This window comes from Oncorhynchus nerka, linkage group LG27 (genome assembly GCF_034236695.1).
Source record: "Oncorhynchus nerka isolate Pitt River linkage group LG27, Oner_Uvic_2.0, whole genome shotgun sequence".
NCBI lineage: Eukaryota > Metazoa > Chordata > Actinopteri > Salmoniformes > Salmonidae > Oncorhynchus > Oncorhynchus nerka.
This window is the reverse complement of record NC_088422.1, coordinates 77,950,045-77,967,950: the sequence shown is the minus strand read 5'-3', so window position 1 is coordinate 77,967,950 and position 17,906 is coordinate 77,950,045. Positions and strand designations below refer to the sequence as shown.

Sequence of the window (17,906 nt, the reverse complement as noted above, 5' to 3'; positions counted from 1 at the left end):
AAGTTCAAATCCCCGAGCTGACAAGGTACAAATCTGTCGTTCTGTCGCCCCTGAACAGGCAGTTAACCCACTGTTCCTAGGCTGACATTGAAAATAAGAATTTGTTCTTAACTGACTTGCCTGGTTAAATAAAGATATATATTTTTTAAACATGGCAGGATCATGCTATTATCTCCCATTCTACACAGGCTCGTAGTAATAAAAGCAAACACTACAATGAGGACGATTCATACAGTCCCTCCTAACAGTCAAGCTGGGCAAACCCTGGTCCCATTAAGAAAAAGGTGCCTAGAATGGTTGGGGTTCAAATCTCTACCCTCCATACACTCTCTCGTGTTATCCAGGAGAGAGTGTATTCTCAGTTTTCTCAGAGAAGTGCAGTGCAGTCAAGGAGCAGAAGTGAAATGTGCCTTTGGAAGCTTTAGAGTAATTGGTTCATCCAGATTGATGGTCACATACTGTAATGGAAAGAAAATAATTGCTAGCAGTGAATTAAAATATGAAAGGAGTTTATTCTAGGAAATGCAATATTAATGCACTTGCTGGCTTTTTATTGGCAAAATAAATGAAGAATGTGATGACAAATAGATATTGAGTTGGGTTGTCATCTTGGCTCCAAAATAACAAACACAAATTGAGCCTGATGACTCCTCTTGATCAATGGAAAACAATTTGATGTTGAAATCTCTAGGTAGTATTTCCCACAATGGATGAAATACTTGAAGAATATTTCATTAATTATCTCAATTCTATCAGAATACAATACCCATAGTATATTCTAAAAGTAATTACAAGGGGAAAAGATTCCATATTTAGACAGTTAATGTTAAAGTTAAATGTTCTTCCAGTCTCCATGTCCTAATACATGCTGGATATACCCCAGAAGTATTCCCCTGCACTGCAGGAAATGTTTCCACTGCCCCATCAGGTGTAGAGGTGTCCTTGACAGACAAGGCCAATCGTTGCTCGACCTTGAGCAGCCTGAGGCGCTGAATCTGCTTTGTGGTCCCATTTTCTGCAATAAAGCCATTGATGTATATTCACTGACATTGGTCTTCATAAGTGGCAGTATCACGAAGGACTTATAAAGACAAATACCTCTGCTTTCCTGCCGACCGCTGTTCTCTCCTTTATTGCTGCATACCTTCTGAGAGGTGCAGGACTCTGGAGGAAACAATGAAGTTAAAACAAATGGATACTGAATGCAGAAATTAATTTCAAAATCCAATAGTGTTATGGTTTCAATACAGGGGCATGGCTTACCGAGTGCCGGTGCTGTTGGATTCATATGGTTTCCACAGAACTGGTCATTCAAGAAAACTGCTCTGGAGAGTCCAACAGGGGAAATCTGAGTGGAACTAAAAACCTGACAGAGCTTTGTTAAGATGCAGCATGCCGATGGGTAAAGGCCAGGTCTTAGGCAGTGTCACTGATTCATGCAGTCATATTAAGTCATTAACATCATACCAAATGGTCTCTCTCGTTGCATCTTACTTAATTAAATAACCATATTAGAAATGTGTAATATTTCCACGTAATTACTTAGTTAGCCTAAATCCGCCTGTCTGTTTAATTGAACATTAAGTTTTGCAACAAACGCTATTGGGCATTCTGGGTAAACAACTAAATATAACTAACCGGAAGCAGTTAATCAGCTCCCTTGCCCCTATACTGTAATATTAATTATACTGTTATAGTCTTGGAATGCGATGTGAATTATTGTATATTACTCTTCTAGTCATGAATGTTAAAACAATGTATAACAGAGCAATATGATTTTTTAAAAGAAGGAAAGGCACAGGTCTTATTTGACTATTCACATGACATACAGCATTTGGACATTCAGTGTGTCTACCATGCAGGTGAAACCAATATACCACTGTTGAAATTGATTTTAACTGAGCTAATTGAACAGTGTAACAAAATGCACTGATGTCCCATCTATTAGCCAACAGGGAGGATGTTTTACTCTGGAGCCCCTATATTCTGTCTCCAGCTGAGGGATGATGTGTGCTCTGTCCCAAGGCCTCCTAAGTCTTATCAATCTGACTAGAGGAGGGCTGTGCAGCCGTTTGATCCTTGGTCCTGCTTGATGAGAGGGCGGTGTGCAGAAAGATGTTAAAGGCTCTGGGCTGAGGAATACTGACACTATTAACGATGTAGTGTATTATAACAGGATCCAGATGTGACGTTGTCCCACTTCCACTTGGAGCTCTTGCACAAAGTCAATATGGATGGAGTTAGGAGGATTCGGTGACACGTTTGGCTGCAGTGTCCTTCACTGTTGTTTTCCCATTCCACTGCTCGCTCTGATGATGTAATTTGTCATAATAGAAGAAGCTACTACAGCTCAATGGTAAGAGCAACACCGCATTTCAACATCATTCTTAAAAATAATGTTATAGTTTTCTTTGTATAATCTTTCCTGTCTTTTATCCTTTTGGACATCTGAAGGCAGACAACCTTTTTTGTGTATAATTAAGCAATAAACTTCCTTTCTTCACTGGCATAACTGTTTAATGACGTAAATTATTTCCTGGGATGAAAATGTCAAAGTGTGAGTAGGGTGGAAGAAAACACATTTACATGTACTAGTATGCTTCTCTGCTCTGCCTGCTCTGCCAAGGTGACTGGCTTCAGTTGGACTTGACAGGGTCAGCCTTCCTGAGCACTGTCTTCCTCCTGGGACGTCATTAAATTTCTGTTCCCAGCACCTGAGCCTCTTTGACGCCTCTGGTCACGTCCCTCCCTGACTCCCTGCTCTATGATGTGATGTCCTCGTTCCGTGACCCCGGCTCAAATTGAAATCAAGAGTTTCTCCAGAGGCTAGTCCTTCAGTGTTGTGGAGTCTATGGAGAGATCTTGCTGGCTGTGTCAGATGGCCAAATAAAACAGGCCTTTTCCAGATCATTGCAACGCTTGCCCTAGATGATTATAGTATCATATAGGTTGTGTTCAGTAGGCACGAAATGGAAGAAAACAGAGTGAAACAGGGAGGTACTATCTGAAAATGTCCAGTAAGAAGCATATTGTAATGACCTGGCTAGATCATAAAGGAACAATTGTCCAGACAGAGGATTGAGTTTACGAATTGACGGTTTATTAACCCAACTCCACACAGGCTACTGTTTGGCCGTAGCCCACGCCAAATAAACGAAGGATACCCCTATACAACAACTGTGACCTTCTCTTGTGAAGACCAGACGTAAGAGAGAGAACAATGGCTAAACATGGCATTCCTGTGGTTGGCAGATAGCAGGTTGACTGGCATGTCGGACCCCGCTAACACTGTGTACTGGTAAGTACAACACAACCAACAAACAGCATAACACATAACACACAGCTGTCTGTGCGGGTCGCTACAATGTGTTATAGTTTTCTTAAGCATGGCCCTGAGTACGTGGACTGCAGATTTGTTCTCTTGTTCTGTGCATGTGAATGGCAAGTGTTTCTTTCTGCTACCCGGCTGAAGCATTTAGTGAAACGTGTTTCTATTGACCTGTAACACTGTAACCTTTTCGCTGTGTTACACTGCAGACTATGTCAGAGGGGACAACACAACATTTCTAACTTTCAAATGAAACAACACAATTGAGCTGATAATGAATTTCGTGTCTAGTGAGACTACAAATACACATTGGTAATTTGTGTTTGTCTTCGTTCCTCATGATGTCTTGAGGGCTTGAGTTAGAATAGCATATATAGTATTGGTCTTGACAGTCTCTACGGTATAGGCCTGTAGCATTTTGTCTAGTCCCTGGCAAATAAACGCCTGAGAACTAACTATACCAGTTGTACAGCAGTACACATTGCACTGCCACATCATACCAAGTGTTATCTTGACCCACACTTCCTATTATAACTTGCTATTATCTTGGCTAAGACGCTTAATCCATGAGTTTGAATAAGTGGCTCCTAACTGTTCAAATCGCCTGCAATTGTGAATAATCCCCCTTGTCCCTGAAGCATAATTTTCCTTTCTGTCAGACAGTGAGTTTTTGGGGACTTGAGTAGATGACACTTATCTTATCACGTGGACTCAATAGCATGTCATTTGCAGGCTATTGCACCTCATTTTGCAATCCAGAATGAAACACCCACAACCGCCCTCACCTCTCACAGTGTAGGATGAATGAATTACAACAGTGAATAGAAAATATGCACCATTAGCCTTTAGCCACAACAGCAATTACTTTAAAGAGAACAACAAGTAGTTCTCTACAATTTTTCACAAACACAGACAAAATAAAGTGATGTTGTCATTTCTCTTCAGATAATGAAGCATGTGAGACATGGACAGAAAGAATATGAAATGGAGAGGTGAGAATACATGTTGTCTGTATATGTCACTTACATTCACAGTACTGCTGATAAGACGTCCTACTTCCCTCCCTACTGCCCATCCCTACACCAGTTCACTGAAATCTATTTGGCCCCTAAAAACAAACTCAGATAAGCCGTGGTGCTTTGTGTTCCATCTTGATGGGATTCTTCAGACTCTTGACACTGTCAACGGAAAATAGATAGAAATTCCAGGTCTGTGTCCGAAATTACACCCTATTCCCCATATAGTGCTATGGACCCTTGTCAAAAGTAGTACACTATATAAGGAACAAAGTACCATTTTGGACGCAACTCTGGACTGAGTTTGAGCTGCTGCGGAACACAAATGGGAGTTTATAGTACATAGTTGTATAGGTGTCCTGTCTGACTGCACTGCTGACCAGACCACTCAGTCTCATCTCACTGCTGTGAGACTGACCTGCTTTTCTTTCGGACATTATTCTTGGAGATTCCAGTGAGGCTGGGGAAAGGAAAGCTTGGGCTGTGTGTGTGTAGGTGTGTGTGTTGGAGTATGTAAAAATATGATTGTTCCTGTGACCAAATCCCTTTCCCTAGCACTATGCCCATCTACCTGTCCACTGTTTGGTCTGGCTGGGGACAGCAACAGCTTCTCCTGAGTACTTTGGCTTGAGGGTCTGTGATGTTTACATGAGACACTTAACAAAGCTCTGCTGACCGTACTCCTAGCATCCTAGTCCTCTCATCAGTCTCACTCTCAGCCTCCATGACATCATCATATTCGCTTTAGATGGGGGATGCTTCTCTAATGTCTGTGCACTAATCAGTACAGTGAGAGGATCTGACAGAACAGGTGCAGGTAGTGGAGAAGGAGGAGGTATTGTGTCCGAACACATCAAGGCAAGACTGCTTTGGCTGCAGGGCTGGCAGAGAGGTCACGCAAGGCTCTATCACTGAGGAATGCTCAGTGACAGAGGGAAAGAGCCAGTGACCCAACACTCACAGTGTCCACACACCATCACCCACTCTCACATACCTCCTCCCCCACCCCACCTGGCCTCCACCTACTACACAAAAACCTCTGGAGTTATTGCAGAGTCCATCGCTGCATTCACAGGCTACTGTGACAGAAGTAGACTAGAATCCTTCACAGGGATAATGATGGCAATATGTCTGCATCATCGACAAACAAACAGCACTCTGCAATTTTGAAAACGTTTTTTTAGAGGCCTAGAAACTGTCATTAATTAATTAACAAGATAATAAAGTATTCATTGTAAGTAAGGAATGAATATGTTTTAACATAGTTTTTGCATGGTGGGACGTGTATTATCCATTGGGATTCAATCTGTCAGGATTAGTGAGCAATTTTATGAATTGAGTTTTGTTGCAGTGAGTGATCACAGCCAGAGGCTCTTAACAGCCAACAACGCTGCACATTATTTTGTAAGTAATTATTTATTTCAGTACTGTTATGAAGGATGGTTTTGAATAACTATTGCCCCTAAATTGGATTTCCCCCCTGTGCAGACAGTGCTGGTGTCCTTGCCTGAAGTTTGAGTTTGATTAGTGACGTTATCCATCTTCAAATCAAACCCGTCTTCCAGTATCTATGCGGTGGCATTGTAATGGCTGGAATGGAATAAATGGAACAGTTTAAAAAACATCAAACATATGGAAACCACGTTTGACTCTGTTCCATTTATTATACAATGAGTTTGTACTCCTATAGCTCCTCCCACCAGCCTCCTCTGGTGTATTTATCTCTCCACAGAACAGTGATTTAGGAAGAGGTGAATGGCGTGTAGGGGACACAGTAATAGAGCACAGCTCCTCTGTGGTGTGTGTGGTGGCAGTAGGGTGATGATGCGTGTCAGGGTCTGGCTCAGGGAGGGATGTCGTGAGGTTGGTGATCACGGTCAGGAGGTGAAGGGCAGAAGAGCTGGAACTGAAAGACAATGAAGATAGGATAAGAGTTGAGCACTCTTATTGCAGTACAAACTACGGGGGAAGATTCTGTTGCTTTTTGTCAGCTAGCTAAGCAGTTTAGTTTATTTTTAATTTTGACAAAGGATCAGTTAGTGAGGTTGATTCACTTTTAAGATGACTTTATCTACTTTTTAAATTTAATTAATTGTATAATTCACTTTCCATTATGTACTCACAGTGCTAGCAGATAAGATGCCAATAAAATGACTTGATTTACTCAATGTTGGGACTTAGTCAATCAAAAAAATGTTATTTGTCACATACACATGGTTAGCAGATGTTGATGTGAGTGTAGTGAAATGCTTGTGCTTCTAGTTCCGACCATGCAGTAATATCTAACAAGTAATCTAACCTAACAATTTCACAACAACTACCTTATACACACAAGTGTAAAGGAATGAATAAGAATATGTACATAAAAATATATGAATGAGTGATGGCCGAACGGCATAGGCAAGATGCAGTAGATGGTATAGAGTACAGTATGAGATGAGTATACAGTGGGGCAAAAGGGTATTTAGTCAGCCACCAATTGTGCAAGTTCTCCCACTTAAAAATATGAGAGAGGCCTGTAATTTTCATCATAGGTACACTTCAACAATGACAGACAAAATGAGGGAAAAAAATCCAGAAAATCACATTGTAGGATTTTTTATTAATTTATATGCAAATTATGGTGGAAAATAAGTATTTGGTCACCTACAAACAAGCAAGATTTCTGGTTCTCACAGACCTGTAACTTCTTATTTAAGAGGCTCCTCTGTCCTCCACTCGTTACCTGTATTAATGACACCTGTTTGAACTTGTTATCAGTATAAAAGACACCTGTCCACAATCTCAAACAGTCACACTCCAAACTCCACTATGGCCAAGACCAAAGAGCTGTCAAAGGACACCAGAAACAAAATTGTAGACCTGCACCAGAGTGGGTAGACTGAATCTGCAATAGGTAAGCAGCTTGGTTTGAAGAAATCAACTGTGGGAGCAATTATTAGGAAATGGAAGACATACAAGACCACTGATAATCTCCCTCGATCTGGGGCTCCACGCAAGATCTCACCCCGTGGGGTCAAAATGAAATCACAAGAACGGTGAGCAAAAATCCCAGAACCACACGGGGGGACCTAGTGAATGACCTGCAGAGAGCTAGGACCAAAGTAACAAAACCTACCATCAGTAACACACTACCCCACCAGGGACTCAAATCCTGCAGTGCCAGACGTGTCCCCCTGCTTAAGCCAGTACATGTCCAGGCCCGTCTGAAGTTTGATAGAGAGCATTTGGATGATCCAGAAGAAGATTGGGAGAATACCATATGGTCAGATGAAACCAAAATATAACTTTTTGGTAAAAACTCAACTCATCGTGTTTGGAGGACAAAGAATGCTGAGTTGCATCCAAAGAACACCATACCTACTGTGAAGCATGGGGGTGGAAACATCATGCTTTGGGGCTGTTTTTCTGCAAAGGGACGAGGACCCTGATCTGATCTGTGTAAAGGAAAGAATGAATGGGGCCATGTATAGTGAGATTTTGAGTGAAAACCTACTTCCATCAGCAAGGGCATTGAAGATGAAATGTGGCTGGGTCTTTCAGCATAACAATGATCCCAAACACACCGCCCGGGCAACGAAGGAGTGGCTTCGTAAGAAGCATTTCAAGGTCCTGGAGTGGCCTAGCCAATCTCCAGATCTCAACCCCATAGAAAATCTTTGGAGGGAGTTGAAAGTCCGTGTTGCCCAGCAACAGCCCCAAAACATCACTGCTCTAGAGGAGAGCTGCATGGAGGAATGGGCCAAAATACCAGCAACAGTGTGTGAAGACCTTGTGAAGACTTACAGAAAACGTTTGACCTCTGTCATTGCCAACAAAGGGTATATAACAAAGTATTGAGATAAACTTTTGTTATTGACCAAATACTTATTTTCCACCATAATTTGCAAATAAATTCATTAAAAATCCTACAATGTGATTTTCTGGATTTTCTTCCCTCATTTTGTCTGTCATAGTTGAAGTGTACCTATGATGAAATTACAGGCCTCTCTCATCTTTTTAAGTGGGAGAACTTGCACAATTGGTGGCTGGCCAAATACTTTTTTGCCCCACTGTATGTTTTGTATCATAGAACTATACTAACCTAAATACTGTTATACAGACAAATATCTGGGTTTTAAGCTTAGACTTGAAAAAACAAATATTTCAGGATTAAAATGGTTATATTGATTCTCTCTGAGGGGAAAACAACCCTGCTATTCTGGTCTTTTATTACTAAAAGCTACACTTAATAGATGTTGGTCTTGCTTTCACTGAGAAGCTAAACTGCAGCAAAACTGTGGGGGGAGGCACACGGGGAGATTGGTGGAGTCAGGGTTTAGACCTGAGCCAACTCCCCGTGCTTACCATGGGGAGCGTGTGACCGGTCAGGCACCATGTTATGTGGTGATGCCCACAGTGTCTCCAGTGCGCATTCACAGCCCGGTGCACTCTGTTCCAGCTCCAAGCATTTGCTGTGCTAGAGTGGGCATCCAGCCAGGATGGATTGTGCCGGCTCAGCGGTCCTGGTCTCCAGTGCGTCTCCTCGGCCCAGGATATCCTGCGCCAGCTCTACACACGGTATTCCCAGGTCACCAGCACAACCCAGTGCGGCCTGTGCCAGCCCCCGCACTTGCAGTGCTACAGGGGGTATTCAGTCAGGACGTGTTGTGCCAGCTCCACGCTCCAGACCTCCAGTGCGCCTCCACGGCCCAGTAAATCTTGCGCCGGCTCTACGCACTATGCCTCCAGTGCGCCTTCATAGCCCAGTGCATCCTGTGCCAGCTCTACACACTCACCGAGTTAAAGTGGGTATCCAGCCAGGATGCGTTGTGGCAGCTCCATGCACCAGGCTTCCAGTACGTCTCCTCAGTCTGGTGAGACCTGTTCCGGCTCCACGTACAAAGTCTCCAGTGATGATCCATGGCACGAAGCCTCCAGTGATGATCCATGGCCCGAAGCCTCCAGTGATGATCCATGGCCCGAAGTCTCCAGTGATGATCCATGGCCCGAAGACTCCAGTGATGATCCATGGCCCGAAGCCTCCAGTGATGACCCATGGCACGAAGCCTCCAGTGATGATCCATGGCACGAAGCCTCCAGTGATGATCCATGGCACGAAGCCTCCAGTGATGATCCATGGAATGAAGCCTCCAGTGATGATCCATGGCCAGGGAAAGGAGCCTCCAGCGACGGTCCCCTATGATCCAGGGAAAGGAGCCTCCAGCGACGGTCCCCTATCCGGAGCCTGCAGCGACGATCTATGGTTCGGAGGTCCCGGCGATGATCCCTGCACCAGAGGCGCCACCGAAGTGGGGGGAGCCTCAAGCGGAGCAGGGTCTGTGTCCCGCACCAGAGCCCCCACCGAGAGTAGATGCCCACCCGGACCCTCCCCTATAGGTTCAGGTTTGCAGCCGGAGTCCGCACCTTTGGGGGGGGGGGGGGGGTACTGTCATGCCCTGACCTTAGAGATCCTTATTATCCTCTATGTTTGGTTAGGTCAGGGTGTGACTCGGGTGGGAAAGTCTATATTTTCTATTTCTTTGTTTTTGGCTGAGTGTGGTTCCCAATCAGAGGCAGCTGTCTATCGTTGTCTCTGATTTGGGAATCATATATAAGTTGTCATTTTCCTTTTGGGTTTTGTGGGATCTTGTTTTCTGTTTAGTGTCTTAGCCTGACAGAACTGTGCGCTTTCGTTTTCGCTTTTGTGATTTTGGTTGAGTGTTTTTTTAATAAAAGTATCATGAACACTTTCCAGGCTGAGCTTTGGTCTACGCTTCCTACCAACGAGAGCCGTTACACTGTGCTTATTCATACCAGTGATAAATACTTCTAGAATGAAAGAAAAAGGGGAGAAAGAGGCAGAGCTTTTAAAAATATATATAATAGGTCTCTCTCTCATACTACTGCTGTTAGACCACTTCTGTCTCAAAGAAAGAACAGTATCAGATCTCCAGTTAGGCAGGCAGCCATGAGCCTGGAGGTAGAGAGAGACAGAGGCTAACTCACCATAGAGCTATCCTCTCTCCTTTCTCCATGCCTAAGGGTAGAGAGGCTAACTCACCATAGAGCTATCCTCTCTCCTTTCTCCATGCTTAAGGGTAGAGAGGCTAACCCACCATAGAGCTATCCTCTCTCCTTTCTCCATGCATAAGGGTAGAGAGGCTAACTCACCATAGAGCTATCCTCTCTCCTTTCTCCATGCCTAAGGGTAGAGAGGCTAACCCACCATAGAGCTATCCTCTCTCCTTTCTCCATGCATAAGGGTAGAGAGGCTAACTCACCATAGAGCTATCCTCTATCCTTTCTCCATGCCTAAGGGTAGAGAGGCTAACTCACCATAGAGCTATCCTCTCTCCTTTCTCCATGCCTAAGGGTAGAGAGGCTAACTCACCATAGAGCTACCCTCTCTCCTTTCTCCATGCCTAAGGGTAGAGAGGCTAACTCACCATAGAGCTATCCTCTCTCCTTTCTCCATGCCTAAGGGTAGAGAGGCTACCTCACCATAGAGCTATCCTCTGTCCTTTCTCCATGCCTAAGGGTAGAGAGGCTAACTCACCATAGAGCTATCCTCTCTCCTTTCTCCATGCCTAAGGGTAGAGAGGCTAACCCACCATAGAGCTATCCTCTGTCTTTCTCCATGCTTAAGGGTAGAGAGGCTAACTCACCATAGAGCTATCCTCTCCTTTTCTCCATGCCTAAGGGTAGAGAGGCTAACTCACCATAGAGCTATCCTCTCTCCTTTCTCCATGCTTAAGGGTAGAGAGGCTAACTCACCATAGAGCTATCCTCTGTCCTTTCTCCATGCCTAAGGGTAGAGAGGCTAACTCACCATAGAGCTATCCTCTCTCCTTTCTCCATGCTTAAGGGTAGAGAGGCTAACTCACCATAGAGCTATCCTCTCTCCTTTCTCCATGCCTAAGGGTAGAGAGGCTAACTCACCATAGAGCTATCCTCTCTCCTTTCTCCATGCTTAAGGGTAGAGAGGCTAACTCACCATAGAGCTATCCTCTCTCCTTTCTCCATGCCTAAGGGTAGAGAGGCTAACTCACCATAGAGCTATCCTCTGTCCTTTCTCCATGCTTAAGGGTAGAGAGGCTAACTCACCATAGAGCTATCCTCTCTCCTTTCTCCATGCCTAAGGGTAGAGAGGCTAACTCACCATAGAGCTATCCTCTCTCCTTTCTCCATGCCTAAGGGTAGAGAGGCTAACTCACCATAGAGCTATCCTCTGTCCTTTCTCCATGCTTAAGGGTAGAGAGGCTAACTCACCATAGAGCTATCCTCTCTCCTTTCTCCATGCTTAAGGGTAGAGAGGCTAACCCACCATAGAGCTATCCTCTGTCCTTTCTCCATGCTTAAGGGTAGAGAGGCTAACTCACCATAGAGCTATCCTCTCTCCTTTCTCCATGCCTAAGGGTAGAGAGGCTAACCCACCATAGAGCTATCCTCTGTCCTTTCTCCATGCTTAAGGGTAGAGAGGCTAACTCACCATAGAGCTATCCTCTCTCCTTTCTCCATGCCTAAGGGTAGAGAGGCTAACTCCCCATAGAGCTATCCTCTGTCCTTTCTCCATGCTTAAGGGTAGAGAGGCTAACCCACCATATAGCTATCCTCTGTCCTTTCTCCATGCTTAAGGGTAGAGAGGCTAACCCACCATAGATCTATCCTCTGTCCTTTCTCCATGCTTAAGGGTAGAGAGGCTAACTCACCATAGAGCTATCCTCTGTCCTTTCTCAATGCTTAAGGGTAGAGAGGCTAACTCACCATAGAGCTATCCTCTCTCCTTTCTCCATGCCTAAGGGTAGAGAGGCTAACTCCCCATAGAGCTATCCTCTGTCCTTTCTCCATGCTTAAGGGTAGAGAGGCTAACTCACCATAGAGCTATCCTCTCTCCTTTCTCCATGCCTAAGGGTAGAGAGGCTAACTCACCATAGAGCTATCCTCTCTCCTTTCTCCATGCCTAAGGGTAGAGAGGCTAACTCACCATAGAGCTATCCTCTCTCCTTTCTCCATGCATAAGGGTAGAGAGGCTAACCCACCATATAGCTATCCTCTGTCCTTTCTCCATGCTTAAGGGTAGAGAGGCTAACCCACCATAGATCTATCCTCTGTCCTTTCTCCATGCTTAAGGGTAGAGAGGCTAACTCACCATAGAGCTATCCTCTGTCCTTTCTCAATGCTTAAGGGTAGAGAGGCTAACTCACCATAGAGCTATCCTCTATCCTTTCTCCATACCTAAGGGTAGAGAGGCTAACTCACCATAGAGCTATCCTTTCTCCTTTCTCCATGCCTAAGGGTAGAGAGGCTAACTCACCATAGAGCTATCCTCTCTCCTTTCTCCATGATTAAGGGTAGAGAGGCTAACCCACCATATAGCTATCCTCTGTCCTTTCTCCATGCTTAAGGGTAGAGAGGCTAACCCACCATAGATCTATCCTCTGTCCTTTCTCCATGCTTAAGGGTAGAGAGGCTAACTCACCATAGAGCTATCCTCTCTCCTTTCTCCATGCCTAAGGGTAGAGAGGCTAACTCACCATAGAGCTATCCTCTCTCCTTTCTCCATGCTTAAGGGTAGAGAGGCTAACCCACCATAGAGCTATCCTCTCTCCTTTCTCCATGCATAAGGGTAGAGAGGCTAACTCACCATAGAGCTATCCTCTCTCCTTTCTCCATGCCTAAGGGTAGAGAGGCTAACCCACCATAGAGCTATCCTCTCTCCTTTCTCCATGCATAAGGGTAGAGAGGCTAACTCACCATAGAGCTATCCTCTATCCTTTCTCCATGCCTAAGGGTAGAGAGGCTAACTCACCATAGAGCTATCCTCTCTCCTTTCTCCATGCCTAAGGGTAGAGAGGCTAACTCACCATAGAGCTACCCTCTCTCCTTTCTCCATGCCTAAGGGTAGAGAGGCTAACTCACCATAGAGCTATCCTCTCTCCTTTCTCCATGCCTAAGGGTAGAGAGGCTACCTCACCATAGAGCTATCCTCTGTCCTTTCTCCATGCCTAAGGGTAGAGAGGCTAACTCACCATAGAGCTATCCTCTCTCCTTTCTCCATGCCTAAGGGTAGAGAGGCTAACCCACCATAGAGCTATCCTCTGTCCTTTCTCCATGCTTAAGGGTAGAGAGGCTAACTCACCATAGAGCTATCCTCTCTCTTTTCTCCATGCCTAAGGGTAGAGAGGCTAACTCACCATAGAGCTATCCTCTCTCCTTTCTCCATGCTTAAGGGTAGAGAGGCTAACTCACCATAGAGCTATCCTCTGTCCTTTCTCCATGCCTAAGGGTAGAGAGGCTAACTCACCATAGAGCTATCCTCTCTCCTTTCTCCATGCTTAAGGGTAGAGAGGCTAACTCACCATAGAGCTATCCTCTCTCCTTTCTCCATGCCTAAGGGTAGAGAGGCTAACTCACCATAGAGCTATCCTCTCTCCTTTCTCCATGCTTAAGGGTAGAGAGGCTAACTCACCATAGAGCTATCCTCTCTCCTTTCTCCATGCCTAAGGGTAGAGAGGCTAACTCACCATAGAGCTATCCTCTGTCCTTTCTCCATGCTTAAGGGTAGAGAGGCTAACTCACCATAGAGCTATCCTCTCTCCTTTCTCCATGCCTAAGGGTAGAGAGGCTAACTCACCATAGAGCTATCCTCTCTCCTTTCTCCATGCCTAAGGGTAGAGAGGCTAACTCACCATAGAGCTATCCTCTGTCCTTTCTCCATGCCTAAGGGTAGAGAGGCTAACCCACCATAGATCTATCCTCTGTCCTTTCTCCATGCTTAAGGGTAGAGAGGCTAACTCACCATAGAGCTATCCTCTGTCCTTTCTCAATGCTTAAGGGTAGAGAGGCTAACTCACCATAGAGCTATCCTCTCTCCTTTCTCCATGCCTAAGGGTAGAGAGGCTAACTCCCCATAGAGCTATCCTCTGTCCTTTCTCCATGCTTAAGGGTAGAGAGGCTAACCCACCATATAGCTATCCATCCTCTTCTTTCTCCATGCTTAAGGGTAGAGAGGCTAACCCACCATAGATCTATCCTCTGTCCTTTCTCCATGCTTAAGGGTAGAGAGGCTAACTCACCATAGAGCTATCCTCTGTCCTTTCTCCATGCTTAAGGGTAGAGAGGCTAACTCACCATAGAGCTATCCTCTCTCCTTTCTCCATGCCTAAGGGTAGAGAGGCTAACTCCCCATAGAGCTATCCTCTGTCCTTTCTCCATGCTTAAGGGTAGAGAGGCTAACTCACCATAGAGCTATCCTCTCTCCTTTCTCCATGCCTAAGGGTAGAGAGGCTAACTCACCATAGAGCTATCCTCTCTCCTTTCTCCATGCCTAAGGGTAGAGAGGCTAACTCACCATAGAGCTATCCTCTCTCCTTTCTCCATGCATAAGGGTAGAGAGGCTAACCCACCATATAGCTATCCTCTGTCCTTTCTCCATGCTTAAGGGTAGAGAGGCTAACCCACCATAGATCTATCCTCTGTCCTTTCTCCATGCTTAAGGGTAGAGAGGCTAACTCACCATAGAGCTATCCTCTGTCCTTTCTCAATGCTTAAGGGTAGAGAGGCTAACTCACCATAGAGCTATCCTCTATCCTTTCTCCATACCTAAGGGTAGAGAGGCTAACTCACCATAGAGCTATCCTTTCTCCTTTCTCCATGCCTAAGGGTAGAGAGGCTAACTCACCATAGAGCTATCCTCTCTCCTTTCTCCATGATTAAGGGTAGAGAGGCTAACCCACCATATAGCTATCCTCTGTCCTTTCTCCATGCTTAAGGGTAGAGAGGCTAACCCACCATAGATCTATCCTCTGTCCTTTCTCCATGCTTAAGGGTAGTCCTTTCTCCAGAGGCTAACTCACCATAGAGCTATCCTCTCTTTTCTCCATGCCTAAGGGTAGAGAGGCTAACTCACCATAGAGCTATCCCTCTCCTTTCTCCATGCTTAAGGGTAGAGAGGCTAACTCACCATAGAGCTATCCTCTCTCCTTTCTCCATGCTTAAGGGTAGAGAGGCTAACCCACCATAGAGCTATCCTCTGTCCTTTCTCCATGCTTAAGGGTAGAGAGGCTAACTCACCATAGAGCTATCCTCTCTCCTTTCTCCATGCCTAAGGGTAGAGAGGCTAACCCACCATAGAGCTATCCTCTGTCCTTTCTCCATGCTTAAGGGTAGAGAGGCTAACTCACCATAGAGCTATCCCTCTCCTTTCTCCATGCCTAAGGGTAGAGAGGCTAACTCACCATAGAGCTATCCTCTCTCCTTTCTCCATGCTTAAGGGTAGAGAGGCTAACTCACCATAGAGCTATCCTCTGTCCTTTCTCCATGCCTAAGGGTAGAGAGGCTAACTCACCATAGAGCTATCCTCTCTCCTTTCTCCATGCTTAAGGGTAGAGAGGCTAACTCACCATAGAGCTATCCTCTCTCCTTTCTCCATGCCTAAGGGTAGAGAGGCTAACTCACCATAGAGCTATCCTCTCTCCTTTCTCCATGCTTAAGGGTAGAGAGGCTAACTCACCATAGAGCTATCCTCTCTCCTTTCTCCATGCCTAAGGGTAGAGAGGCTAACTCACCATAGAGCTATCCTCTGTCCTTTCTCCATGCTTAAGGGTAGAGAGGCTAACTCACCATAGAGCTATCCTCTCTCCTTTCTCCATGCCTAAGGGTAGAGAGGCTAACTCACCATAGAGCTATCCTCTCTCCTTTCTCCATGCCTAAGGGTAGAGAGGCTAACTCACCATAGAGCTATCCTCTGTCCTTTCTCCATGCTTAAGGGTAGAGAGGCTAACCCACCATAGATCTATCCTCTGTCCTTTCTCCATGCTTAAGGGTAGAGAGGCTAACTCACCATAGAGCTATCCTCTGTCCTTTCTCAATGCTTAAGGGTAGAGAGGCTAACTCACCATAGAGCTATCCTCTCTCCTTTCTCCATGCCTAAGGGTAGAGAGGCTAACTCCCCATAGAGCTATCCTCTGTCCTTTCTCCATGCTTAAGGGTAGAGAGGCTAACCCACCATATAGCTATCCTCTGTCCTTTCTCCATGCTTAAGGGTAGAGAGGCTAACCCACCATAGATCTATCCTCTGTCCTTTCTCCATGCTTAAGGGTAGAGAGGCTAACTCACCATAGAGCTATCCTCTGTCCTTTCTCAATGCTTAAGGGTAGAGAGGCTAACTCACCATAGAGCTATCCTCTCTCCTTTCTCCATGCCTAAGGGTAGAGAGGCTAACTCCCCATAGAGCTATCCTCTGTCCTTTCTCCATGCTTAAGGGTAGAGAGGCTAACTCACCATAGAGCTATCCTCTCTCCTTTCTCCATGCCTAAGGGTAGAGAGGCTAACTCACCATAGAGCTATCCTCTCTCCTTTCTCCATGCCTAAGGGTAGAGAGGCTAACTCACCATAGAGCTATCCTCTCTCCTTTCTCCATGCATAAGGGTAGAGAGGCTAACCCACCATATAGCTATCCTCTGTCCTTTCTCCATGCTTAAGGGTAGAGAGGCTAACCCACCATAGATCTATCCTCTGTCCTTTCTCCATGCTTAAGGGTAGAGAGGCTAACTCACCATAGAGCTATCCTCTGTCCTTTCTCAATGCTTAAGGGTAGAGAGGCTAACTCACCATAGAGCTATCCTCATCCTTTCTCCATACCTAAGGGTAGAGAGGCTAACTCACCATAGAGCTATCCTTTCTCCTTTCTCCATGCCTAAGGGTAGAGAGGCTAACTCACCATAGAGCTATCCCTCTCTCCTTTCTCCATGATTAAGGGTAGAGAGGCTAACCCACCATATAGCTATCCTCTGTCCTTTCTCCATGCTTAAGGGTAGAGAGGCTAACCCACCATAGATCTATCCTCTGTCCTTTCTCCATGCTTAAGGGTAGAGAGGCTAACTCACCATAGAGCTATCCTCTGTCCTTTCTCCATGCCTAAGGGTAGAGAGGCTAACTCACCATAGAGCTATCCTCTCTCCTTTCTCCATGCCTAAGGGTAGAGAGCTAACTCACCATAGGCTAACCCACCATAGAGCTATCCTCTGTCCTTTCTCCATGCTTAAGGGTAGAGAGGCTAACTCACCATAGAGCTATCCTCTCTCCTTTCTCCATGCCTAAGGGTAGAGAGGCTAACCCACCATAGAGCTATCCTCTGTCCTTTCTCCATGCCTAAGGGTAGAGAGGCTAACTCACCATAGAGCTATCCTCTCTCCTTTCTCCATGCCTAAGGGTAGAGAGGCTAACCCACCATAGAGCTATCCTCTGTCCTTTCTCCATGCTTAAGGGTAGAGAGGCTAACTCACCATAGAGCTATCTCTCTCTTTCTCCATGCCTAAGGGTAGAGAGGCTAACTCACCATAGAGCTATCCTCTCTCCTTTCTCCATGCTTAAGGGTAGAGAGGCTAACTCACCATAGAGCTATCCTCTGTCCTTTCTCCATGCCTAAGGGTAGAGAGGCTAACTCACCATAGAGCTATCCTCTCTCCTTTCTCCATGCTTAAGGGTAGAGAGGCTAACTCACCATAGAGCTATCCTCTCTCCTTTCTCCATGCCTAAGGGTAGAGAGGCTAACTCACCATAGAGCTATCCTCTCCTCC

General features: G+C 45.4%; 1 long non-coding RNA gene across 1 annotated transcript in view; it reads left to right on the top strand.

Moving 5' to 3' along the window:
* Window positions 1–2,659: 2,659 nt before the first annotated feature.
* The window catches only part of LOC135565218 (uncharacterized), a 32,039-nt gene continuing 16,792 nt past the window's right edge, over window positions 2,660–17,906 (top strand). The window contains exons 1-2 of the long non-coding RNA XR_010461395.1: window positions 2,660–3,298; window positions 4,274–4,320. This is a non-coding gene — a long non-coding RNA (uncharacterized LOC135565218). The remainder of the gene's footprint in view (window positions 3,299–4,273; window positions 4,321–17,906) is intronic.